Source organism: Ischnura elegans, chromosome 5 (genome assembly GCF_921293095.1).
Source record: "Ischnura elegans chromosome 5, ioIscEleg1.1, whole genome shotgun sequence".
NCBI lineage: Eukaryota > Metazoa > Arthropoda > Insecta > Odonata > Coenagrionidae > Ischnura > Ischnura elegans.
In genome coordinates, this window is record NC_060250.1 from 735,069 (window position 1) to 761,722 (window position 26,654).

Consider the following 26,654-nt stretch of genomic DNA (forward strand, 5'->3'; position numbering starts at 1 on the left):
TTACGAATTTAATTAAATATGACGATACTTCACAATATATCGCCCGGGACTAGTGGCGCAGTCGCGTCTTGGGGAGACACTGGGGGTGAGGGCAGAAGGGGGAATTTTAGGGGACGCCGCCTAGTAAATTGAGACCTAAAACCTAATGGATGTAGAAACTGGCTATTAGCCAAAGGGTCCCAGGTTCAAACGGGGGGTGAAGCTTTGGACTCCCCGAAATTAATATTCATCTGTAGATCTAGCCCAGGGAAAGAAACAAGCCCCCCTCCGTTTATGTGTGATATTTGTGTGCCTGGTTGTGTGAAGTGCCTGGGTTGAGCTCTACCCTCACCTTTCCAAACCAACCTTCAGGTTGAAATGCTGAGGGAGTGAGTAGTGTTGAAATCAATTTTATAATCAGGAATTTTGTGTGGGATGGGGGATCCAAAACCAGGGGGGAAAAAGGTCCGGGGTGTCCGGACCCCCTGGATCTCCCTTATACTATGCCACTGGTTGGCAATATTTGACCTGATTAAATTTTCAATAGGTTCTTTATACTTTCATGTGACAAATGAATTCAAAGTCAAAATGACATCACTTTGACCTCAGAATGACCCTCAAAAAGTTAGCTTTTGCAGTCATGACTGAGTACTGACTTTTTGTAGGTCATTTTGAGGTCAAAGTGATATCATTTTGACTTTCCTTCCTCCTTGGGTTGGTTCCCTGAATTGAAGTTTCATCATTCTTGCATCCCATCAGGGGAGGAGGGATGAATGGCCCTTTCACGTTTGTTAGCAATTATTTTGTGTCAGTATTTGGTCCAAAGGCATTTCAAGGAATGTATGTATAGAACATATAATATGTTCCAAAACTGTATGAGAACAATGAAAAATACGTTTACATTGGAACCTCAGCTTTGTAATAGTTCTCTAAAGAGACATTTCTCACAAAGAAAGTTATGTAATTGTCTTTTCAAAGCCATTCAAAGTTGTCTCTTTTTCACATGGCATGGAAATGCATCATATAGTTTTATCCCTATGTATTATGGACCCCAAGGACACAATTTTAAATTTTGTTGCTTAGTATGAAAAGCCTCAGATCTCCTTGTGGTAGTTATAGTGGTTGTGGAGGTCAACTAGAGACATATAGGATCTCACATATAGCACAACATTACATATTTGTTGCATACAGTTGTTTTTTTTTTTATTTTAAACAATTGAGGTGTTGGGAATTTACACCCTAAATAATAGTGCCGGAAGAGATGTGGGAGTAATATATGTATGTATTAGGAAAAGTACACAAAACTTTGTACATCAGTACTAACAGCATGGGTAGCATATAGTACAGTCCGGCCGCGGAGAGTTGTCCGTTGACAGCTAGAAGGGGTAGGGGGCAATGTTGCCAGGTCAGAAAGGGAAACGCCCACACCACACGTAAACCAAAGGGTTCCGTGAAGAAAGGAGCCGGAAGGGACGACGGGCATGAAGGGCCAACGGAAGAGTCGCGGTCAGCATTACCTTTTTATCCTTTACTTTCCTACTACTCTGCCCTCACTGAGAAAAATAGCGGTCGCGCAAATATCACGTATTGCCCTCAAACGAACCGGTAATTGAAGTAAAATATAGAAAAATGCTGCTAATTTAAATGCCGGAGTGTAAATGATAACTCTAGGAAAAAAAACAATCATAGAAAGGACTCCAGTGAACCAAATGCAGTTTCTGATTTGACATTAAATAAAGAAAGTAATTTTCCTTCTATTCGTTTTATCCTATGCTTTTAAAACGCAACATAATTGAGAAATTGAAATACTTCCGCCGAAAGCGCTGAGAAGTTTTCGTGAAAAGCATTGGAAAAAGCACAAGTAACTATCCAGAATACCACCACAGCAATGCCTACAGCATAGTGAACTAAGAACGCACGCAAGAGCAAAGAGACAATCTATGGAAAGTTTTGTTTTGGTGATTCAGGCTTATTTCAGTACTTCATACACATGTGACAACGTTGCTTGACTAGGCGAGGGTGTGAGGTGCGTTTGGGGGACAGCGATTGGCTGCAAACCGTTTTGGCAAAGGGTTCCCCACCCCTTCTTCTGAGCTGTCATCGGACAACTCTCGGCGGCCGGACTGTAGATAGCTTAACTTTTTACAATAATTTTAAATGCTATAGTTGACCATTGTAATAGTCGACCAAGGTGAACACGATGAAATTTTGCTTACCCTAGAGCACACTAACAGAACGGTCAAAATGGGATCTCATTCCATGGAAAACCTTGTGAGATGCTGAGAATAACGTGAATTATTATTTCAATACATTTAGAGTTAATTTATTGGTTGGTAACCCAATACAGAGTTATCCCAGCTGATACAAGTCGAATATCTGAGATGAAGTATTTGCAATCTTTCTGGACTTCCCCAACTTGTAATCCATTTGTCATATAAGATTTTACCAAATATGAAAATAACTCTAATTCCTATTTATTCACATTTGCAGAGGGATATCTGCTGGTAGACAGAATTTACGGTGTTTGTCAATTCAAAGTATACACTTAAGTTACGATTTATGTTGTTGTTGGTAAAATTACTGGCAGAGTAAAGTGCATGGGTATAATAGATTTTTGTTTCAGAAGCCAAATTGAGAACTATATAGGATGTTATATCTGTGCAAAAACTTGATCAGACTTGCACAGCAAACATTCTATTTCTTAGAAAACAGGTAATACGGCAGTAAGTCGGTAATTGGTGATAGCATTCCTTCAACCCTTGTTTTTGAACACAAATTACTTTTTAGGTTTTAGGACGTTATAGATGGAAAAAGGAAGTCAAGATGCCATGATTACATTCTTTAAAAACAATTCCTCTAATGCCATCCAGACCAGGAGAGTTTTCAGTTTTTCTTTTCATACCTTGATGTTCCATAATGCCGACGTTTTGTATTTACACCTATCCTTTGTGTGGATGATATTTTATACGTATTAATCTGTTAAAATAAATGTTTTGCTACCAGTATATTCTGATTTTCATATCTTTTTTCCTCCATAAATGGTCAATGCTATTGAGTATCTCCTTTCTGTAAGTTTTCATACAATGCTTTCTTTCCGTAGCTCTTTTTATTATTCTCTGCCATTTTTGATCAGCTAAAGGCTTTTGAGCAAATAGAATACACTTCATATAGATTTTCTATGCATTCTTTCAGATGCTTACTAAGGGCGTATAACATGCCCTATAATATTACATGCCTATTTCTGAGGTGCATAAAAATTGAGGAAAATTTGAACACTAAATTCCTTTTGAAATTAAAAAATAAATGCTGTAACTTTAAATTTTGCATAGGTTCACCTTATTATGAATATTAATATTAAGTGGATTTTGGCCAGAAAATGAATATGTATAATTATTGCACGACGGCCTGTAGATACATATGTATATTACATGTATGGGTATTCAGATTTCCAATTTGTGATACGTATGTATAAATACATCCTAAGGGACTTCTGAAGGTCTTTAATGTGAAATTTACAGACATAATATGATCATATTCCATCGTATACATAGGTATATTTCATGTATGGGTATTCAGAATTCAAATTTGTAATATGCAAGTATACATACATCCTAATGGACTTCTGAAGCACTTTTACGTGAAATATACAGATGTAATAGGATCGTATACATATGTATATTTCATGTATGGGTATTCAGATTTCCAATTTGTAATACGCAGGTATGCATACATCCATAGGGACTTTTGAACCACTTTTACGTGAAATATACAGATTTAGTATGATCGTATTCCATCTTATACATATGTAATTGGTCACATATTTTTTGTGTATTATTGATGTAATACAAATGCCGTGTTATCTGGGTATTTTAACGTAAACGAAAAAAAAATTAAAAGTAATTACTATTTGTCAAAATGTTGGGTAAGAAGCGTCCATTAATTACGTGAAGGGATTTTGGTGATTTGATCAGTGATATATCTTGAGATTCGGCTCGACCCCCTCACTCCCTCTCCCTATAGTCTCACGAAAGATTGTTCAAAATGCGTATTTTCAGTGTAAATACGTTAATGTATGCTTCATTTTGTTGGATTTATTTAGAGGGCAAGTTTGATTGCTTGTTTCTGAAGTAGGTATTCAATGGACCGTCTCCTTTCTTTTCTTGTCTAGCTCTGTTTCTGGGGGCTAGTGGTCTGCGCGATGTTCGCATCGAAGTGCCAGAGGCGGTGCGTCACAGCGACCGGGCGAAGCTCGGCTGCCACTACGACCTCGAGTGCTCGCCCCTCTACTCCATCAAGTGATACTGCGGCGACGAGGAGTTCTACAGATACGTGCCCAAGGAGTCCCCATCCTCAAAGGTCTTCCCGCAGCATCAACAGGGATGTGAGTCTCATCCCCTCTCTAATGTTACGTCAACTATTCTCAACACTGTAAGAAGTTTGATAAAGTTTAGATTGAGTTCACTGTGGTAAAAGGCGAAAGGAAATTCATATGAATTTAATCACTTTGAGGGCTAATGACGTAATGTTACATTGTCGCGAAACTTCGTAAACTGCGGGCAATGTAAAAGTTCGTTGGTTTCAATTTGATTGTTTTTTATGTTGCCGCCGTAATATTAAGTTCGGACATCTACGAAGAAATGCTCCTTGGAGGATTTAGTGGAAGATATTTCAACTTTCGATGCAATGTGGTAAAATTATTAAAAATATCTAAAATTTCGGAAAAGTGACCTGCGTTGGAGTAAGGATTGCACATAATGAGCTAGCATGCTAAAAAAAAGTAATTTTGAACTGTCATGTAACCTTATGACTAATAACTCTAACTACATCAGTTTCTCATGACTATCGTGGGTCAGAATTTAATCTAAAATGGACTTGGTGTGATTAAATCCCCATCATTTCTTTTGTAAAAACTTGAAACAAATTTTTTCTCATTTTAGTTCAGTAATTTTTTGTTTGGATAAAAATCGTCACTCAAACTTCTTGCGGAAGTTTTGTCATAGATAAAATATTTATTCATGTTTTGCAGCTGTTTTGGACGTATTTTATTCGCACTTCCTCAATTATTCTAGTATTTTTTGTTGATAAAATTGCCTTGAAGTATAATTGGTAAAACCAATGGCACTGTAAACCATTGGCATTTCAATTAATTTTCTCATCCTATTTTCAAACGAATTCCTTGGGTATTTTTGCCCTGTGGGAAGAGATGTAATAAAAGCTGAGTCTTTGAAACAATTGCAGAAATTTGCTGTCAAACGTTTGAGGTCTGTGAGACTCTCTGGCCCTTTATTCCGAGTTATGTGATTACTTTCACTTCCTCGCGAGTCTATTGCTCCTCCACCTCTCTCCTTTTCTCTCTTTGCTCGGTAAACAAGGTCGAGGATCCATTCTCGCTGTGTGAGGAAATTCCTTTGACATAAGTCCAATATGTCCTTCTGTCATCAGCTGCAACCAAGTTCACACTTCGAGTTGCCATGCGAAAAATAAATTCATCGCAGGAACATACCCTAAGAGACCACAATTAAACAATGTTGAAAGATGTTTAGCTGAATATTCTATCGGTTTCATTGATGTAACTATCCTTATTACTCAGTTTACAGAATCCTGGGGTATCCAACTATACAACATAATCTTTTCTTACCTTTTTTGCCATCATTTTTGTGTATTTTTTTCGAAAATGAACTGGTGTTACAAGAGTAACTTGTGACTTTAAATTGAAACTTACTCCTTTGGTACCGTGGCAAACATTTCCAAGTTGTGTCCTAATTATAAAAACTGAAGGTAAAATGTTATTTTATTGGGATAAATAAATATTTAACTGCCTTTTTATGCCTTTAATTACATGTAGGTATATTAGCAAACTACTTGTTACTCACAAATACGCTCTGGTTTATTTAGTTTTTCCTGTATGAAAGATAATACAATTTTTCAAACAAGACACCCTAACAGAACGAGCGTCTCAGAGTGGAAAAAAGCATTCATACCTCACGAATTCCCAGAAAGTCGCAATTTTATAAATGGTCCACTAAACTTCCATGTCCTCTTACGAGGAAAGAGTCCAAAACTTTGCCTGATGGGGACTAATAACAACGTGCCATCAAAGTTTTTGTCTCACGAAAGGATAGAAATGACACTTAAAATTCTCTCCACGGCAGTTCACTCTGAGAAATGACCCGGAAGCGGTGAAGTCATGAATATATTCTGTCTAGCTTACTTAGTGCTCCATCTGCACGATGGGAAGGAAGTCATTTATTTTATGTAGCGCACGCATTCGTTGAAAATCCCGATGGGGAGCAGCAAGGGCGAGGCGATCCACTCGTTTTGCGTGGCATATGATCATCATTAATGAACGACTTCCCAATAACTTGAGCGCCGATTTCGTCATTATATCTTACATTTTAAATCCTTTTCTTCGTTCCCCGTGTATTTTATCTTTGGCCGACACCCTCTTTTGATGACAAATTTATAGGAGCATAAAATATAGTTCACACCTGATGAGTCAAAACTAAATACTGTCAAACATTTAGCAATGAATAAAACACTCGTAGACAATACTTCGCTGATTCACCTGCTCTGTTATCCTGAAATATTTTAAAAATATGTATTTTCCTTCCATCTTTAATTTGCCTGTGGATTTCCTGTAATAGGTCGTATTGCATAAAATACACGGGAATGAGACCACTGAGACTAGGATGTAGTAGGTCAAATCAAAAAATATTTATCGTATTATTTAAAAGCCATCTCTATAACCCTGCAATGTATTTACCTGTTTTGATACAGCATAGCCATTGAAAAACCTATCCTACTAAGGATAGAATTCCTGCGTATTTGGATATAATACCTGACTTCTCCAAAGATAGCCACTCTCCAGTACAGATGAAAAGATTTTCTCAAAAGCACTTTCATAACAACTATATGCTCTGCATAGCTGTTGATCATATTGCATGAAATACACCCATGTCTCGTATAGCGCAAGGAATGCGTTCCTTGGGGTCTTTGCGCTATACAAATTTGCGTTATACAAGAGCGTTTTAACATTGGGAAGATAGGGATGCGTTCCTGGTAGCATAGGTCTTGGGTATTGAATTTCCTCTAAAACATATTATTATTATTATAGTATTCTACCGATTAAGGTAGGTTTCCATGGAGTACGCAAGAAGTGATCTGGGAGCCTCCCTTTCCTTCCAGCACTGCCTTCTTTAACTCACAGTAAGGCCTACTCTCTTTCAATCTATCTAAAAATCCTATTCTTCTCCTTCCCCTCCCTCGTTTCCCTAACATTCTACCCTCTAGCACCATTTTCAACATCCCCTCACCACTAAGCACTAACTCCATCCATACCTTCTGTCTCCTCCGTACCTCATCTAAAAGCTGCCTCTCCTCGCCAACCATATCCAGCACTTCGTCGTTCCTTTTCCTCTCCGTCCATTTCACCCTCTCCATTATTCTCCATGCCCACATCTCGAATGCCTCCAATCTTCTCTCGTCTTCTTTCCTCAGTGTCCACGTTTCCGCACCGTAGAGAGCTACACTCCAGATCAAACTCTTCACTAACCTTTTCTTTAAACTCTTACATAACGATCCTCTTAGAAGCTCCTTCCGGTTCATGAACGCCTCCTTCGCTAATGCAATTCTCTTCCTAATGTCCTTACTACTGTATCCGTTTTCCTCTAACGTACTGCCTAAATAGTTGAATTGCTCAACCTGCTCAAGTTTTTCACCACCCATCTTTATCTTAAGTCTCACATTCCTCCCTCGTGATGCTTTACAAAACCGCATTACCTTAGTTTTCTTGTGATTAATCCTCATCCCATATTCCTCGCAACGCTCGTATAACGCATCCACTAGAGCCTGAAGCCCCCTTGCTGACTGGCTAATCAGCGCCTGATCATCCGCGAATCTCACTGATTTGAACATCATTCCTCCCACTTTTATTCCAGCTTCTAACTCATCCCATGCTTCCCTTACCATCTCTTCAGCGTACACGTTAAAGAGCAGCGGCGATAGAGGACAGCCTTGCCTCACACCTCGGCCAATGCTTGCCCACCCGGATTCTCCGTCCGCTACCCTCACTTGTGCAGTCTGGGCCATATACAGATTACGAATCAGTCGTCTATCCCTCCAATCTACACCTATTCTCTTGAGAATATCCATTATCTTTACCCAGTTCACTCTATCAAACGCTTTTTCAAAATCCACGAAACACGCATATACGTCCTGGTCGTATTCTAGGTTCCTCTCCACGAGGGACCTCATTATTGCTATTGCATCACGAGTTGACTTCCCCTTTCTGAAACCAAATTGATCTTCGCCCAAATACTCGTTTGCCCTCGCCTCCATTCGTCTGTTCAATATCCTCAGCACCACTTTCGCCGCATGCGATATTAAGCAGATAGTCCTATAATCTCCGCATTCCACAGATTTCTTCTTTTTCGGAAGCGGAATTAAAACCGTCTTCACGAAATCTTCCGGCCAGCATCCCTCCTCATAGATCCTGCGCACTAGTTCGAAAAACCTATTCTTACCTTCCTTCCCTAGATTCTTCAGAAGCTCACACGGGATATTGTCCACGCCTACTGCTTTCCTAGCCTTCATATCACGAAGTGCTCTCTCTATTTCCGAATCTAATATCCCCGGCCCAAGATTATCCTCCTCCACTGCACTTTCCTCCTCTAGAGTCAATCTCTCTGGTCTGTTCATTCCGTCATACAGGTCCTCCACGTATTCCTTCCATCTACTCTGTACCTCTTCTCGCTCGGTTAGCATCCTCCCATCTTTAGCCTTAATTTTAGACATGGCTTGTCCTCTTTTGCCGCCCGATAGCGACTTAACTTTGGCGTACAACGCGCCTATTTCTCCATCCTTCTGGAACTTTTCCATTTCCTCACACTGTCTTTTCCACCAAGCCTCCCTTGCCCTCTTAGTTTCACGTCCTAATCGATTATTCAGTTCCCTATAGATTCTTTTTCCCTGTTCCGTGTCCACGTTCTTCCACTTCCTCCTCTCCTCCATTTCCCTTATCATGTTCTCCATTACCCACGGCTTCTTTATCCTTCTACTGTCAACGTAACCAATTGACTTCTCCGCCGCTTTGACTATTCCCGTTTTAATATTATCCCATCTTTCCTCAACAGTCTTAGTACTTTCAATCTCCCGTATACTAATGTCCACTAGTTCCTGATATTCTCTCCTCATACTCCCCTTCAGGGCTTCTACGTTCCATTTCTTCGCCTTCCTAACTTTCATAAGTCTTTTGAATCTTACATTGCATTTCATGAGTACTAGATTGTGGTCCGAATCCGCATCCGCTGCGGGGAAGCTGCGCGAGTTTTTCACACTATTCCTAAACCTCTGTCTTACCATAATGTAGTCTATTTGATATCTCCACACATCCCCTGGACTTTTCCACGTGTACCTTCGCCCTTTATGATGATTGAACCACGTGTTAGTGAGGAATAATTTGTTTCTCCTACAAAATTCTGCTGCTTTCTCTCCCCTGCCGTTTCGTATTCCTAGACCAAAATCTCCTATTTTGTGCCCATCCCTCCCTTCCCCCACTGAGGCATTCCAGTCCCCCATCACTACCAGATTTTTCTTACCCGGTGTGTCTCTAATTATTTCCTCGAGCTGTTCATACACCTCATCTACTTCTTCCTCCCTATGATTGCTAGTGGGCATGTAAACCTGGACCACCACAAGGTTGGTGGGCCGTGCCTCAATTTCTACCACCAGAATCCTATCGCTTACCTGGTCTATACCTACCACACGCTTACCCATCTTCCCGTTTAACACGTTCCGTGCTGATGACGTAGCGTCTACGTCATGGCAGCCACTACCCAGTGACTGATGACGTAGACGCTACGTCATGATTCCCTTTTGCGTTATATTCCGCCCTGAGCGCCAGCCACCGCATTTAGGGTATGGGAGAGGGTCAGTCACCACTCTTCGCCTGTTTGCCGTGCGGAGAGCTCCGAAAAATTTTTTTTTTTCGATTTTTTCTGTGTTTTTCTATTTTACCCGGTTTTGCTCTGCAAGGACGTCTTTGGGGGTGACTTTTTACAATGTATTTTTTTATTACTTTCATTTTATAATGCAAAAAACAGTTATATATTCTCATAATTGTTCTTATACCTTAAAAAAAAAACTTTTACAAATATTCAAAGCGAAATAACAAAAAGATACTTTTGCATTAACGAGGATAGGTAATTACTTTATTACAAGATATTTTATCTTTCCTTATGACTTTTAATGCAATGATTAGATTGTGTTTATTTAATTGGTTTTTACAAGAAGGAATACAAATATTTTTCCATTGTTGTTATTTTTATTTTTAACGTCAATTAACGCTATCGTGGTAAATTGCTTAGCTGGTTGCCTAATTTAGGACATTCTCTAGGTATGTGTATTTTTATCCTTACGATAACAATAAATGCTTCCGTTCTTATACTTTTAAAGTTTCCGAGTGAATTTTATTTGCTCTGATTTCATCATGGCAAAATTTGTTGTTATCCCTATGTTTATTTGCTGCTATGCATGAAATAATATATTTGCATAAATTTAACAATAACTTCAGTAAAGTCCTGGTTCCACATTGCGATTTATTTTTACTATTTACATTTCATGCACAATAGCTAGACTTCCCCATACTTATGTTCACTAGCATTTTAATTAGATACTCATTACTTGATTTTTTCCATAATATCCGAAATACTTACAAGCATTCTATTTGGCATCCTCCCCAACAAAAAAATGCCTTAGAGAACAATTTCCACTAACCCAGTCACATACCGCCGAACTCGGAGAAACTGATCCGGCCCGATGATATATACATCCGAAGATATGAAATGGGCAATACGTGTCCTGAAGGAAATTTACTAGATGGAAATATTTAACCATAGAAGAATTTCCCCACTTTTTGGCCTTATTTTTCGTGCTAGAATTATCCAAATCTCCTGTATCTCCAATAATTGAAAAGCTTGATCTTTATATGACTTGCATTGCTTCAGGAGAGAGAAGTCGCTTGATCAATTCATGTCAATTCTCCAAGCCCTTCAAATCAACAAGAACCTATCTACGTTCTCTGACTCTAACTCTCCTCTGGCCCACTGATTATTCAAAATTAGCCCCATATAGACGCATTCAAGGAATCAATGGAAAAAGTAGTGACCCGCTCACGTGACCTAAGTTTGGAAGAGTCTATGGTTTCATGGAGAGCTAGGCTGGGATATAGTGAATATATGAGGGGAAAGCGCCACAGGTACGCAATAAAGTTGTATATGTTGACGGAAGCAAAGGGTTTGGCGCTGCAGGTCCTCCAACTCAGAAAGGAACTGGACTGTCTGGAAAAGGGCATTCGGAGAAGATGGTAAACAAATGATGGAGGATCATTTAGACTGAGGCTAATCCTTTTATATTGATAACTTTTATAACAGTGTAGCCAGTTCTAGATTCCATCCAAATGGGAAACCTAACTTGACGGGGACACTGAGGAGAGGCAAGAAAGTTATTCCTCTTTTGGTGCTCTGCTACGAATTAAAGAACGGTGAGGTGGTGGAGGCCTTTCATGAGTATAAAATTGGTATCCTAAGGTGGACGGATAAGAGGGAAGAGCGGATGATCATCGCTGAATTCAGTGCAAAAAATCAACGAATCTACGAAAAAGCGAGGGTGCACGCTGTGAAAGCCACATGCGGTGGTTGAACATAGCAATTCCAATTGTGGCCTCGATCATTGGGATCAAATAATGTCTGACTTTTCCATTGAAAGAAAATTGATGAATCAAATGATACTAAAAATTGGGAATCCACCTACTGAAATCACTGTTGCAGAAACGTAATTTTTATTCAAAGAAATTTTTTTAAAAATTCCTCTCATCGACTTTCTAATTCCAGTTATAGAATCTTATGACAATATCTGTACCTTCGATCCCTTTGAGGAGATAGTCATCCTAGCCTACCTCAACCAAAACCAAGGGCTTATTAGGACATTTCCCCGATTATATGAAAAACACGATAGACAGAAAAGACGAAAACAGAAGAGATGTAGGCAGTGCTTCAAGAAGAATGTCCACCAGGATACATCATATTATAGAGCCCCACCTGCCTATCTGATCCTCGATGGTGTCTTGACTGTTTCCAGAAGTATCACAAGAATTTGTGGTGCAGAAAATTATTTACCCAGCGGGAAAAAATTATTTTTTTAATGTTTACCTGTTATATTTTCTATTTCAATATTTATTTAAAAAGATATTATTTTATGCGATGTATTTAGTAACTGAAAAATTATTCTAAAAATGCTGGTCAATTTTTGATTTGTAAAAAAATGTTTCATTGCAACAATTCTTCATTTATACAAATTTTCCCTTTCATTTATAAACCAATGTATATCATTATAAAATCTTATCCGGAGGATATCATATCGTTTATAATAATTTTTCCTCCATAGGGAGCAACACTTTTGCTGGAAATATTGGTAATACTCGCAATATTTTCTTTTGAGCAATAAAACATTTAAAATCGTATTTGAATCTATCATTTCCAGATTATAAAAATAATGTTTGCTGCATTACTATTTCCTTTAGTTTTTTCCAGAAAGTGATAAAGTCTGAACGGGTTTTCGCTACAGTACTGACAAAGAGCAAAGAAATGTGGGAAACATGTAGGTGTGTTGCGGGAAGGTATCAAAAGTTTGACAGGATACTTAGAAAATTTAAATTTTAAATTTTTAACAAATGAAGGGTTATCTATAAAAAAAGCGCGAAAACATGTAGAAGGCATCACAAATCATAAGATCACGTCGTTAAAATAATAATAAAAAAATACAAATTTTTGCCAAAAAGTCAGCCACAGGGCATTTTCTTCAAAAAACGGTCAGCACGGAATGTGTTAACACTAAAGCTACCCCTTGCTGGCTCTCTTCCCCTCCACTATATATAACCCTATACCCCTCACTCCAATAGTCCCCGCCATCCCTCCACCTCACCTCGCATAATCCTAAGATATCTATCCTCCCTTTATCCATTTCCCTTTTGATATTTTCTAACTTTCCCGCCCTCATCATAGTCCTCACATTCCACGTCCCCACATTTATAGCCGACTTCTTCTTCTCCATCTTCTTGGTCTTCTTTTCTTCCTTCTCCATTGCTGCTGCAGCTGATGATGATGATGATGATAAGTCTCTGCAAGGATTTCGCATGTTGGCGACCCCGAGGACCTTGCCGACCTCGTTGCCGTGCCCGACACCCGCCCTTTGCGGACGGGTCCCGGGCGATGAGATTCCGAGGCTCATTTGGTTGTACTCCATGTTTACAGGGAAGAGATAGTTGGTAGGGTTTCCCACTTCCATTCCAACAGTGTTTTTTACGTGACACCATCACGTGGACTACCTTTCGTCAGGCTCCTACCCTTCGACCTATCTGGCATGGGTGGCCCTACCGGGAATAATTTAGAATTAATCCCGCCAGTGCAGCTCTAGGGGTCATAGGGACGCGCAAGCCTTTCCACCGCGACAAGGTTGTAGCCCAAGGGAAAGGCTAAAACATATATATTCCCATAAATATCCTTAGAAAACATTATTTATATAATTTTTTATAGTTTAAAACATCTTTAAAGATAGTATGCATGCATTTGAAGACTTAAATTCATGTTTAAAAAAATTCTTACGTGCTTTTGAAATTCCCTCCTGTCGTGCGGGTGGGCTAACATCTGCTATCTCAGGGGATCGTAATGAGTTGCCGGCAGTTGACGATTTTTCAAACTAGTCTAAAAACAACTATTGTGTCATCCAGGCCCTTTAGTCGCTCATCGAAATGACAGGAAAATGCTATTTTGAATTCAATTTCATAGCTAGCGGAGTTTATGAATGATAAATCATTTTAATTTGAAGTCCGCCGAGTCATTAACAGCTACGTGAAACAGTCTTTAAATGCCTTGAAACCTGACCCAAGTTTTCCTTCCCTGAAAATGAATGAACGAGATTGCATTCTTTTCCAAAAGAATATCGTCTCGTCAACACTAAAATCTGGTTGAGGGGGAAAGGAGCCACTTTCAATCACAGCTTGGAGTTCATCAGAAAATGTTGCGGTGACTGCGCTATCAACACTTGCAGATTCACCTGATATCGCCGCACTGAAAATACCTGCTTGCCGTTTACCTTCTGAAACCAACTTAAACTTCCGCTCAATATCGCTTTGACGCTCTCCATTTTCAAAGCAATTGACCTCTTTCAATTCCTCTTCTAGGTTTATAGTTTTTCTTGATAAATTCTTGATTTTTTTAAACCCATTCCTATTTTTTGCCATATTCTCTTGGTTTTTTCTCTGTATGGCTCTATCTAAATCACCTTCCACTGCTGAACTGTATTCCTGAGACGCAGAAGGCCTGCGACTGCGGGGAGGGAACGAAGCCATTGTGTTTGAGACTCTATAGCGGGCTCTTTTATGTGTTGATGCTATTCATGCGCAACTCGGCCACCACTGAATACCAATGACCTTGAAGGCTTTAGCGTAAACCCTCTACCTGGAAGTCAATCACCCGATAACCTATGACGGCAAAAATACGTCTCAAACCGTATTGCTGAAAAAAAAATCATTTCCACTAGCCCCACGCTTAATTAACGATATAAATTATTTATTATCATTCTGTTAAGGAGACAAGATAAATTACTTCGGCAGGCCGGCTATCCGGACCCAATGACAAGTAATACTTTTGGCCATTGCAATGCAATGGGTTTCGATTAATATATAAACAAAAAAGAAGATTTGAGGCAATAATATTAATATACGTAAAATGATAGAAATTTTGTGTGTACTTAGCGCAAGTTCACGTTTTATCACGAGAGCGTTTAAGATTTTTGATTAGGCTACTCTGCGTTGCAATGTTTCCCCGAGGAACGAATTTGCGCTGTATCGAAATTGCGCAAATCGAAATTGCGCTATACGAGACATGGGTGTATTAGATTACCAAGCCTAATATGATTAAGGACTATGATGTTTTTTGATGTATGGCGACACAAATGCCCAAAATTTGTTTCAACTGGAAAGATTAATAACTAAAGGTGCAGAGAAGTCAAGGTTGAATAACGAGGCGGAGATAAAAAAGAGAAGGAGTTGAGAGACATATTCTGTAACCTCTGAGGAGAAGACAAGCCAGTTTAATCGATTTAATTAATTTTATTTTATAATTTTATTAATTCATAAAAGCATTTAACGAGCCCACGAATAATAATGATTGATGATAATGTTGATGAGCCTGTGAACTTCTGTGGCAGAAAATTTGACGAAATAACAGGCAAAACTACAACTAAACTTTACTAAAACTAAATAATCCAACAAATAGTTAAGTGTTACATGACACGACAAATTAATACTGAAATGTGCTGGATGACTGTTTCTGCCGCATTTGAATAGGAAAAGAATCATTGTTACGAGTTTGAGACAACGATTGGAATGCGAACGAGAGATTCCCTGAAGTTAAAGTTATGGAACTACAAAAAATTAGAAATGCAGAAGTATGCACAAGCAATGCTGATACTTTATTTGATGATATTACGAATAAAATAGTGTAACGATTAATAAAATATCCCTCAGAAAGCCGCAAAACTCACCATTTTGAACCATTTATCTAAAAATTCCGCAATTTATTAATCTCGCACCTATCTCTTATCCTGGCGGGTATACCATACCCCCACACCCCAGTATTAGTTGCCACCTATCTCTTTTCCTGGTGGGTATTCCACACCTCCAAACACCCCGGTATTAGTTGCACCTAAACCCCCCCAGCCTTAATTCCTAACTGCACCCCTGTGATTAAATACTTATATTTTAAAGCCGCTACTGTTACAGTAACTATTACTGAAACTTCAAAATTGTCATTTGCTTTTATATGTGCAAATTATTAATAATGGAAATTGGAGCAGTCTTCCTATGTTGCTACTAATGTTACATGGGGCAATCATTAAGTTACATACCATCTCCATCTTCTATTAGAGATACAAGGCTTTCTAAAGAATCCACTATTGGAGCATTTTCTTCAGCTTTCTCCCTGATGGATGAAGGAGGAGGGATTCTCTTTCTAGGAGGCATAATACTCTCTTCTTCCGTGCTTTCCTCCCCAGGTTGAGTCTTCTTGGCAGGAATTCTTATCCTTGCCTTTCTGTTTTTCGCATCAAGTAGCACTTTCTGTGCTTTCTGGCATGGCTTAAGTTTAATAGCCATGGTTTCTAGCTCTAGCGCTTCTTGGAAATCACCTGAAAAGTCAACATATGCGCTAAAATCAACTCAGGAATCTGTCATACATTACTACATCATAGTTTTATTACAAATCAGTTTAACATTATATGGGAACATTCGTTATACTTATGAACAAAATATTAGTCAAGCTTTGGATATGTAGCAATCAAAATCACTCCAACGGTACTTAATGAAAACTTGCTGAATACTACTTCCCACACAGCACACTCAAAATTTATACTGTATAAAAGTTGCATAAATGGATAGGTGTATTATGCAAATAATATTCCGTCGATTATGCACATAATATGCGAATAATATGCACATTATATTTAAATATTCTGCCGCCGTAAACTATTAATAATTTATTGACATAATATGTTTATTATTTCGTTGTTAGTAACATTTCATCGTTAATTATGATTCTTATAAGAATCATTAATTAACGGCCACCCAGCAAACTCAAAATTCTTTTCAGTATAAAAGTTGCATAAATGGATACGCATAAAATGCAGATAATATTCTGTCGATTTTGTTCATAAAATTCGAATAATATGCACATTATATTTAAATATTATGCCGTCGTAAACTGTGATTGTATCCGTAAAAATCTATGATCATACATCCTCTGTATCACAAAATGTGAAAAACTATGTTTTAATATATCACGAACAACTTCGTATCGTTCGCAGAATATTCCACATTTATTATTATAATTTTTTTATTTTCCACACCGGCATATTGTCTGGCGAGGTAGGCAGTTTGGTAGCCATATTGCCGTTGTGTTAATTGTTGTTAGTTGTTGCCGTAGCCATATATTGCCGTAGTTGGGTGAATTGAACGTCTATTGAAAAATCTAAGATTAATGAGGAAAAGATGGGTTTACGGAACTATTTTATGTCACAGTACTATTCTGGTAACGCATATACGATAAGGAATAATAAACTTCATGGTAATAATAAACCGCAGACCAAAATTATACCATTTTAAGTTACCAGTAGACCAAAAAAGGAAGACATTTGCGCCTAATGTAGACCGAATGTAGACCTGATGTAGACCAAATGTGGTCGCCTATATTTGGTATACGGCAAACCATTAGGTTTTCATATGGTATTCTGCAAACTTTGTGCTCTCAGGGTAAGATCATTTGAGATGATAAAAGCAGGATATGGTTCAATTCTGATTCATCGCACCACTGACGATTATGAGAGAAAAACATAAATTTTCTTTCATGGCAGTTCATACACACAAGTAACCTATGCATGTGTCTGTCGAGAATTGATTAAGTTTCTTATGATTAAATGCTTTCCATGCATCATTTCAAGTAAGTGTCCTTGGTATTACAAAAGGATAGATAAGCTGAAATTATAATCTCAAAGCAAGAATAACTAAAAGATTAAGATCTTCCCCGTAATAAAAGGCACTACGCCAAAAATAAAATGTTTATAGTAGTTTCTCCAAAAATACCAGATTACATGACTAATGACGTAATTAATTGAAGTAGGTTTTCAACTTTGAGGAACTGAAATATTTTTGTAATGAGTACTGAGTTTCCGGGACATAACACACCGAAGGGGAAGCTAAGAAAGACTATATTTGCTGCTAATTCCCAGTAGGTAACTCTTTTAAAACCACATGTTTACTGAACTAATGAACACAAAAAAAGAAAACTAAAAAGCAAAATAAATTGTACTACAATATTTAAATTGCCACTTTCAGTGCTGGAGTTGTTCATCAACATTCCCAAGCCACATCCTGGCAGAAATTACATCCAAATAATTACATACAGCGAGAAAGGGTACATACCTTACTGTTTTTTGTAAGGGTGAAATTGTATCTTCTGATTGTCTGAATCCACTTGTTTGCCAACTCAGGATCTTTAGGGAAGTTGAAAACTTTAACTTTGGGTCCACTCCTGTTGTTTCCTTGGCATCCCAGCACAACATGTGGGAAAGGCATTTTTTTTAACAAAAATACCTCTCAAACACGTTCCTGAAATCCAGTGAATTAATGTCATTAATGAAAGAAAAATCGCTATCTTCAGAAACTCCACTTTTCTGAAACTTCACCACAAAAATCTCTATAATGTGGTGAAAGGTAAAGCAAATTAACTCATACAGAACGTGGTATCCAACGGAAGCCAGCACTGCTCGTGCTGACGTCAGAGCCAATCCCGTCACTTGCATCAATCCGTTCTAGGTGGATATGGATGTGATCACTTGTTTGTCTCTGGAAGAAGGTGTCGACTTTCTTTACTCCATCCTTGAGGGTGCCATCTAAAGTTTTGTCCCCACTGTGAAACCTATTGGAAAAAATTCCCCTCTTGGTTCTAAGCAGATACCTTTTGCAGAAAAGTTTCTCGGGTTTTCCACCGGTTGATGTCGTCCATGTCTCCCGACGTTTCGATCCGCGACTTGCTGATCATCCTCATGGGATCTTCCGAAATCATTCATCTTCGTAATATACCGGCTGACATTGTCTTGCCTATAGTCTCTATATCTAATATTTTAAATTTAATTCTCTAATCTGATTTAACCATTTAGCTGTGATAGCATCAAAAATTTTCTGCCACTGTGTTCGGGACATTCAATTTTCAATTAATTTATTATCCTTGGCCATTTGGCCCATGAGATAATTTACAAGTACACAACAATCAAGTAGAAATCATTTGACAGAGGTTCAAAGAAAAAGAACATTACAGCAAGACTTAGAAAATGCAAAAAATGGAGAAGAAACAAAAACAAAAGCAAAATATAAATCTATGCAAGCATACTTATAAGTACAATCGCATCCCGAATGCGGATACCCGGGTATCTAGCCACACAAAATTTTCAGACATATTAAATACATTTGAAACAGTATCACTATTTATTCAAAGAAAAATATTCAGGTGTAACATAAAAACGTAGGACTAATAGAAAATTATTTCATGAATACGGAATATATTCTCCCATCACCCACATCAGTACTCAATCACGTCTGCATGGTTAGTTACACCGGGAATTGCCATGAAATGTCATTAAACAACTTGTGTACTTTATTCTTAAATACATGCATAGATGGCAAATTTCTTATTTCTATCGGTAGAGAGCTCCGTATTCTGGCAGCTGTAACCATGAATTATTTATTGAGGTGTGATGTTCTATGGTGAGGGAGTGGTGAAGATATTTTTCCGTCGACCCCAGGCGTGTGTCTAGCAGGTAGTGGACCCTCATAATCTGGGACTGCCCACCCTACCCCCTCATGACATACCATGAATACAATTTAGCCCTTCTAAGAATCATAATTGAAATTTAAATATTTGAACTTGACTTATTGTGTATGGAATGTAAATGGATTATTTCCTCAAATTGCCAGCATGACAATATAGGCCAGAGGGGTAATATAAGACAAGGGGTCTGGGTACCTGCTCCCGGATTTCAAGAATAAAAGCCTAAGCTCCGCTGTGTAGGGTCCCAGAACAAAGACATGGCACACCCGCGACCATCATAAAAGGGGGAGAGCTACAAAATGGTTGTATGTATTTGGCATTTGTTCACCTGCACAAGAATATCTCCGATGAATATTTTCAGCCTTCGTCTCCCGGGTAAAGAAACGTCCAATTCCATATTTTAGTATTTATAGTAGGGAATAGGTCAATCCTTTCCACCGTACATATGCTGCGAGGATTTTCTTTGTAAAATAACCAAAGACCGGTGATGCATCAATTGTATTCATGACCACTTGATGAAACTATGCTATTGTATTGCCTTCAATGAATGAATGGTTATCATTTTTATTATCTGACCCCTTTCTGAAGCTTTTGCACTGCTCCTTATATACCTCATCTTGTGTCCCCTTGGAGAAAGGCTGTTTTTATAGGAAGGTTATTGATGACCAAGGCTTACTCTGCAGTCATATTGATGACCCTGTTAGGAGCAAATGTTTCCTCATAATCAACTGCATATCTCTGTCTGGATAAAGCCCAATGCTACTAGTTGGGCCCCATTTCTGCATCTTTCACCGTCAGCACCAGACTTCACCTTGGATGCCCATTTATATTTTTACAATGCCTTTGTCCAAAAGTCCATGCATCATTATCTATTAGTAATGTGTATTCCTCATTCATTATATCTTTCCACTGATCCCTCTCAGTCCCATCCAATAGCTCTTGCGCTGAAGTAGGATCACACAAATTTCTGCACACAGCTGGATAAAGCACAATATCATCAGGGCTTTTTTCGGTCACCCTTTCTCTCAATGGGTTCCTTTGTAAGTCCTGGCACTCACCGACAACTTGATCTCTTTCATCTGATGCTAAAATTCACACATTGTCATCCTCAGCCACAGGAGCTATCTCTTGCCCAATGGGGTAGTTTCCTTCATCAAAGAAAAGGATAGGCATTGATTGTGATTCGTTAACCACCATTTGTGTATTTATAATATAGTAGTTTTTTGGTTTTGTAAATCCCAGTTTAGCCGAATGTTAATGGTCAATATTAACCTCATTTGAAAAAAGCGATTCCACTCCACGTGACGTCACAGGGACCTTGTTTCTATACGAGTAGAAAGGAGAATTACATCGTCTGAGATTACCAATGGATGCATGAGGCACAGAGCTCAGGGAAACATCTCTTAATAATCACCAACTAAAACTGCCTATGGTCGGAAAATTTCCTTCATTTGATAAGGTATTAATAAACCTTATTTAAGCCAAGTGCTACCTGTTAGCAGTGTACTCAGCTACTTTCTAGTAGCCTGCATCGCAGCAGCGCACATATCCTTGCCCCAAGGTCACCTCATACGGCGACAGTGGGAACCAGAATGACGTCACTTAGGCTTTCCCCAGCATTCATACTTAGCCGTCGCATTATCTAGCGCTTGAAAATTTTTACTTTTCAGTTAATGGGGAAAAATAGATATTATCATTTAAAAATCTAAAAGCGTGAAATAAGTTCTTTAGGAGTCATATAATAACAATCTTTTGATTTAGGCAATAAAATAATAGCAAATCACCTTATTTCATCGAAGAAAAGGGTCTAACAGCATATGAATTGGTACATCTGCATTACTGTCTTCTATGCAGTTATTTTTATCTATCATCCTCCCAAGGAACTTTACATCTCGGGAAATCACTGGACCCAAGAGATTTTTAAGTTTTATTTGTCGATAGTTCTTTGATGTATCAAAACACCCTGTGAAGATACACTCTCTGCTCTTGAAACCTTTTCGTACAACTGTGTTCATACATCTAATGACCCTCGGATGGAATGAAAACCACGCAATGTAGCAGTGCCAACTTTATCCCATGGCCTCCAAACTAGAGGGAATCACCAGAATCCCACTTAGTTCTTTTCTCATAAGACACACAAATAAATATTTTACACCCAAAAACTCAAAGATGGGTCATAGAAGTAATAATAATGTCTATTGACCCCGTTGGTTTGTGTCACAAACATAAGGCAGGTCAAACTGTTAATAGTGATACAAATTTCACGTGTAAAATATGATACATATTCATTTATAAAACTACAATAGGACAAAAGAGATAAAATAGGTCATGCACAATGGCTGAAAGAGATGGTTCACTTCATCATCATCATCATCACTGGTCAATAATTTGACATTAAGATTAACAAGATTGGTTTGACGCAGCTATTCACTCAATTCTTCTATCAGCTAATCATCTTTTCACCCCTACGTATTTCTTCCATCTCACATCCTTCTTTACTTTGTCCGTGAATTTGTTTAACGCATTTCTGAAGCTTCTCATGGCACAATTGAAAGAACTTAAACAGAAACGTTGGGTTATTGCAAGATGTGTGCTTTCTGGGTCCCCCGTTTGATGACTGACGGATTCATGGAGCAACGCCTTGACACTGCTCGCAAATGTCTTCAACAATTTTAAGTTGGGGGGCAACAAGGAGAAGTTGTTGGTCTCTACTGTCACCGGAAATGAAGCGTGGGTATTTCATTATATCCCCGAAACAAAACTCTTAGGTGGCAAACGCTTCAAGAGCGACAATGAAGTCCGAGCAGAGGTCACACACTTCCTCAACAGGTTGGCGGGAGACTTCTTCAACTTAGGGATAAAAAAGCTGGAGCACTGTCTTTAAAAGTGTGTCGAAAAAAATGGAGACTAAGTTGAAAATTAGGCAAAAGTGTAAGCTTTTCAACGATATGAAAATTAATATCAATTAAAAAAAGTTTTGTATTTGTAAAAAATATGGGAACCTTACTTTTGGTACAACCCTCGTATTTACTACGTTTCGTTACACTGCGGACTTAATTTCTCAATGGCCACATTCACAGCTTTTTCAGGTTTTTTCATGGCATTTGAGCGTAATTTTGGATGAAAATGAATGTATTTTGCAGAAAATAATAAATATTTAACGTTTTTGGCTTAAAAATGTGATTTCAGAAAAGTTTTTCAAATTTCGATTTTTTGACCCCTTAAACGCCTATAGGCACAGTAGCACATAGTAGACATAGTAGCACAAAAAGGATTATATCTGTATATTTTTAAGATTTCGAAATACATCGGTATACATATTTGCAAATCTGTATATCATACATATTTTATACATGTCTGATGATCCATGGTTACACCATAAGGATATTAATTGTATATTTTAAAGATTCTGGTATGCATCATATACAGATACACATATCTGTATTATATATATATTTATCATGTATTTTAAAATCTCTGCTTCTCTTTCAAACATCGCTTCATAGCAACCGAAACTTTGTTTACATTCGTAGTTACGGCATTGTGTGCCTTGTATGTGCCGTAAAATAGTGTTTTTCAAGCAAATTTACATTGAAGTGCGTTATGGAAGAAATAATACGTGTTTCGAAGATAAGATTGGCGAAAAGGGATCGAAAGAATACTATTTCATGCCATTGTGTATCCATCAAAATGAATTCAACGCCGGATTAAGCTTTTGTAAACAAACCAATTACACCAGATTCGCGGAAAAAGTGGCTCTTATAGTGGCACGAAGAGATTTAAAGAAGATGCCTTTGTCAGCATTAACCCTTCTCACTGCTGTGCTGGCCATTTCAATGTAAGTAAATGGAACATTATTTTCACGGCCTCTGTATCTACCCTATCTGGACAATCAATGAACCACTACTTTCAATCCAATAATTATTTAAGATTATTCATCTCTGCATAGGAACAATTTAGATTGATCTTTGCTTTTGCTGGCATAGTGGAAGTACAATCCTTTCAGACAGATTTAGTTGAAAATATTATTTTTCTCGCGAATTCACATTGTTAATAGTTCTTTGTGGCAAGTATAGTCTCTCTCTATTATCTCGTAGGTATATGGAGGGTTTTACTTGAAAATGAATAACTATTGAGAATATGTCGAATAATTTTACTAATTGATAACCATTTTAAAACAAAGCCATCGATTTAATTCTCTGCGATCGTAATCATCTAGGTATTGATTTGTGTTTTTAGTATATTTTTCACTAATGCCTTACAGTTGGAAGAGGACGCAGAATACTACATGTACTGGAAAATGATGGGATGCCATTTGAGGATAAGGAAAAAGAATAATGCCAACATCGGAACATATCAGTTTCTCCTGGTTGCCCTGTAATTGTGATGAGAAAAATTCTTCAACTCCTCCAGAACCATGATGAACCCAAGGAGGTGCGAATAGACCATGCTATCTCCGGAGAGGATAATGTGAAGGCTGATGATGATAATTCGAATCAATTGATGCATGAGGACTACATTCTTCCTAGCACAAGTGAGGCTCCCACTTCTACAGAAAAGTACTGACTCGAATGAAGTACATATATATATATATATATATATATAGAAGCAATATGTGCTAAGTAACAAGTGGCTGTGCTAGAACAATTGCAACTTCTCCAGTCAAAGTTGAAAATTAGTCTCTTGCTTTGCCCACCCTTGCCAAAAATTTTGAAAGTGACGTTCGTGATTGTACCTCCAATAAAAACTTGAATTTGTCATTTGAAAGTGTCTGTAGTGATTCCTCAGACCATTCAAAGGATGAGGAAAGAAAATAAAGGAAATCTGTGTCAAACGCATAATATTTTACATAGAAATCCTCAATTCTACTTAGGGATTCCAGTTTATATTATTATTTCCTTATTATCTGACCGTATTGATGCATCTACTAGTGATCTCATGAGATGCTTAAAAAAAATAATATGATTCCGGAAAGGTTCTAGCCCATGAATTTGGCAGTCATTATTCCTCTATTCGCCACATTTTAAAGTCTGTTTTGCCTCTCATACAAAAGTATTATGAGGGACCTGCTTCAGAGATTGGACACTACTAGAGAAATGCACTACCAGTCAGCACAGCGGCGGATACATATGGGGGCGCAGAGGGCACCCCCCCCCCTTTGTGGGGCTGCCCGCATTGCCAAACATTGCAAAACCATAATTGTAACTCTTTTATATCATTAGAAGCATTGTCTTGTAAATGCGTATAATTTTGCACCCCCCCTTGAGTTTTTGCTGTATCCGCTACTGAGTCAGCAAACTTGTATTGGATATTAAACCATAGGTCTCGCTGATGCAGTGTACCAATCCTTGAAGAATCGAAATACATACAAATGGGTTATTACACCATTCAAATGTATGTACCACTTACTATGTATTTGATGTGAAACCTAGATGTGAGGGTTAGCATTACCTTTTCCTTACACAACTCAGATGGTAGACTATCCTTCTTCAAAGCACTATGGAGGGTGGCCCTACCATTTGCCTACACTCACTGTTTGATAAAGCTTCCAAAGCATTTTTAAACCTGATCCCTGAAATTTGGAACTGCTTTAACTTCAAGCTATGGACATTAGTAGTCATACATTTTACTATTTGCATATCAAATATCAAGATGACACTGGGTACACAGCACAACCAACATGTCACGATTTTCTAGCTCATTAGTAGAGGTTTGTGGAAGACTCAGCATGATATTATTTCATACAGAACTTCTCTAATGATACCAACAAATGGCTGAAGCTGTGAATATTCTTGGTATGTAACTGAGCAAACAATTATGCTTTTGCAGAAAGAGATGTGTGCAAAATCGATGCATAGTGGTGAGTATTTTAAATTGATTGTAGGAATTGTTCCAGTAAAGTTTTCATGGAAGTTATTTTTTCCACAGAAATACTGTTCTCAGTTTCGTAATTTAGGATATAGTGTTGTATTTGTTTTAAAACTTGACCTTAAGTTATTGGAAAAGTTTTCTTAAGTTACTTAACCTTATGTCAAAAGTTCTTAACTCAGTTTTTCTTAAGTTTGGTAACTGTTTCAATTTACTTTCAATCAATTGTTAACAGTTTTTCTTTTAAAGTTTGTTCAGTTCGAGTTATGCCAGTATTATTTAGTGTTGTGTTAAACCCAGAAATAAATCTCAATTTATAACTATCCACAAAGAGAAACAGAGATTTTGTTACATGTGATAAATATGTATATAATATGGATATCTGTATATGTATATGATGGATACCAGAATCTTTAAAATATACAAATAATATCCTTATGTTGTAACCATGGATCATCAGATATATATAAAATCTGTATAATATACAGATCACAACAATGTACACATATTTAATCTGTATAAAATCCATATTATTGCAGCAGATATAATACGTATTATATCTAGATATTATATGCATGGTAGAGGACATTTGCATGCATTTTATACAGATATAATATGTATACAGGGTATACAACGATACGTATTAAATCTAGATATAATCCTTTTGGTGCTACTAGGGTAGCGGTACCATATGGTACCAGGCTGTATCTCGGTAACTATTAGAGATAAAAGAATAAAATTGTCACTGAATGGCTCAGAATTTCATTCGGATTAAAACATATGATTACCACAAAAATTGCAGAAACTTTTTAATTCAGGCGATACTGGGTTAATATTGACCGTAGAGCTTCGTTCAAAGTTTGGCAATTCTTAGAATAAAACGAGGAATTCAATTCAAAGTCAGATATTTACGTTCAAGCAACAATTATTCATATAGCTAAATCATACAAACAAAGCATGATTGTCCGCGAAGCAGTGCCACTGGTAGGTTTATAAATGTGGAAAAGAAGGAGCATAACTACCCTCGGAGTACGAGATAATGTGCAGTCCCCGCTAGGAAGGGTCGAAAAAGGTTCGTGCTGAGAGCGTGTGATTATCCGCGAGACTCTTATTAACAAATGTATGGATTTGAGGTCCTCGACTGTGTATGTGCACTGCCACGTTATGAATGATTCTGAATTTCTGCATTCTTTTTCTTTCTCTCATTCTAGTGAGCACAGGCAATCAAGATATATTTTCTGTGCAACTTGTGGATGTGTGGGAGCAGTTTGCGGACGTATCCCAAAAAAATACTGCAATCTTGATGGTGAGTATGCTGCTACTGCTGCAGTGGCCATCGCTTCTTTTCCTCATTTACACATAAGTAGACTC

At 37.9% G+C, this 26,654-nt stretch overlaps 3 long non-coding RNA genes across 3 annotated transcripts; 2 read left to right on the forward strand and 1 right to left on the reverse strand.

Annotated features, from left to right (window-relative positions):
* The first annotated feature begins 653 nt into the window (after positions 1-653).
* On the forward strand, positions 654-26,654 carry LOC124158415. Its single transcript, XR_006864781.1, has 3 exons — positions 654-786; positions 4,148-4,360; positions 26,495-26,654. It is a non-coding gene; the product is annotated as an uncharacterized LOC124158415 (long non-coding RNA).
* LOC124158416 lies at positions 16,078-18,569 on the reverse strand. Its single transcript, XR_006864782.1, has 3 exons — positions 18,323-18,569; positions 18,011-18,196; positions 16,078-16,221 (listed from the first exon to the last, which is right to left on the reverse strand). It is a non-coding gene; the product is annotated as an uncharacterized LOC124158416 (long non-coding RNA).
* On the forward strand, positions 22,897-24,283 carry LOC124158414. The gene is made up of 2 exons (XR_006864780.1): positions 22,897-23,253; positions 23,680-24,283. It is a non-coding gene; the product is annotated as an uncharacterized LOC124158414 (long non-coding RNA).